Source organism: Phragmites australis, chromosome 12 (assembly GCF_958298935.1).
Source record: "Phragmites australis chromosome 12, lpPhrAust1.1, whole genome shotgun sequence".
NCBI lineage: Eukaryota > Viridiplantae > Streptophyta > Magnoliopsida > Poales > Poaceae > Phragmites > Phragmites australis.
The window spans coordinates 29,931,800-29,934,199 of record NC_084932.1 but is presented as its reverse complement, the minus strand read 5'-3'; positions in this window follow the sequence as shown (position 1 = coordinate 29,934,199).

Here is a 2,400-nt window from a genome sequence, read left to right as displayed (position 1 = left end):
TTGCTCATTGTCGAGCCACTGAATAAAATCACAGAGCGGTGGAGGGGACTGAACAAATGGAACAAGATGAGCGGTTAGTAAAAGAGGGTGCGAAATCAGAAGAGATGAGGCGGATATCTGTTACCATACCAGTCGATAACCAATTGTTGCATGGCGAGGCTTGTCATACTCGTAGTTGGCACACATGAAGAAGCGCAGCCCATAGGTGTATGAGATGTCCTGCGACTCGCGGAGCTTACAAAGGTCACCACAGAAGCACATTGGTGGTTCGAGACCTTCAGGTATGGTAGTCCCCCAATGTTTCTTTGGTGGGCTCGATGGAGCTGAGGAAGACATTGCACTTGAGAAATATGAGAAATAAGCGATGCTTCACCGTAAGGAGGTTCGGCTATTTATAGTTGGGGGAGGCAGGAGCATTGGATTCGCTCGTGAAGAAAGGAGTGAGGGCATGGGCGTAGCTGGTGGGAGGAGCATCGGATTCCATCTTGAAGAATGAGAAAGTTGTGTCATTGCTCATGGTTAGAGATTCCACATTTATTAGTACCCGTGTTGTCATTTACTGATTGAAAAAAGCTGGGTAGTGTTGTCACATCTTGTTTAAAGCCTGCAGCAGGAGGCATGTGTTGTCAAGTCATGGTTAACGTTTAGTGCTGTGGTCACTTCTTCATTGAATGTGTCTGAATATGAAATGCATTTACGAAATGCTAAGTCGACCATACAAAGTAAACGTATCTTAATACATAGAAGTACATCATGAAGCGAATATGCATATGTTAGTTACATAAAATGTAAAATGCTACTCATGCCTCCCTCGTTGCCGTCACCCGTGCGCCCCATCGTGGTCCCGATGCTGCTGGTTAACCCTCACGTGACCCCTGGAGTAGGTGAGGGGGTCGGGTGGACCGACGTGTCTGGTAGGCATAGTAGGGACCACCGGTGTCGAGGGCTCGTCCTGCGTGGGCTGTGTCTGAAGGGGAGCACTGGAAACCTGGGACCGCTGAAGGACGTCGTAGTCAGGTGTGCCCCCGAAGAAGTCACGGACGATGTCGTATGCGGTGTCGGGGCCAGCCTCATCCTCCTGACTAGGGTAGGAGGACTGTGAAGGCTCCGCAGGCGTCCATGTGTACTGGCTGGAGGGGCCTATGAACAAATAATCACGTTAGATACGAACAATATGGTATTGAAAGTAGTAGTAAGAAATGTATAATTGTACCTGCGTGGTACGACGGTGCAGCAGAAGAAGGCCACGGTGACGTGTCGTAGTATGGCTCGTACGTTGCGGGCGGGGTAGGGCGTGGGGCTGCCGAAGACGGACCGGCCTCGTCACCGAAGTAACCTGAGCACAATATTATCTTATTTTGCTGAAAGTATTAGAAACTAGGATGAAGGGTGCCCGGAGTACCTGAGGGTGGACGCACAGGGCTCGATCTACGAGGCTGCGTCGAGACTTGTGCAGGCGGACCTAATGAATGTTTAATAATAATAAGTAAAGGATATTGTTCAACATTATTCAAAAGTATAATTCGTACCATGTTGCTCCGAGCCTCTATGACATGGTAGAAGGGGTCGTGTGGGTGCCGACATTGAAGAACGTCGGTGCACGTCTGACGGCCGAGACGACTCGGCATGTACACCACTCGACCTGGGAGGCGGCCCTGCTACATCTGTGGTAGATCGGCAGGAGGTGAGCTTCAAGGCGCGCGTCATCTTGTCAAAAACCCGTTTAATGAAGCTCGCAACATCCGACGCACTTAGGTGGTGCCCTTGTCGGACGCGGTCCATGGCAGCAGCTGCATCCCTATTTACATCATAAAGGATATCTGTCTGCGGATACGAACAGAAGTGAACAATTACAGTATACGGTTATGTTCATTCAATATGGAGTACGGATTTCAAAAAGTTACTTACTGCTAATGCGGCGTCCTCGTCCCAATGCACCGGGTATGCCTCCGTTGTCGACGCGATGTGGGGCCGGACATCCTCAGGGGTGTAGGTGACACGGGTCTGCGTACGTGGTACATACCACCGTAGGTACTCCCTGAAGTTCCGCTCGCTGTGGGGACGAGCCTCCTCCACGACGTCCTGTAGCGCTTGGGCCCATGTTGCTACGTAAGGGGCCAAGCGCTCTGCCCAGAGGTTGCCAGCTAGCTGGCCTTTCCGCGTGTACCTGCATTGAAACCACGGTAAATGTAAGTCACAGTGAAACGAAGGTTGCTAAAACTGTAATTTTGCAAATGTACCTGTGGACTTGCACGGGGACGCTACGGATGTGGACGAGCGGGAATGCCTGGTGACGGCCAAACTGCTGCATGACGCGGTGCGGTGAGTACTCTTCGATGTAGATGTCGAAGACAAGGGGCGCCTTCGTGAGCCAGTACTCCTCGTGGGAGAAACACTCCT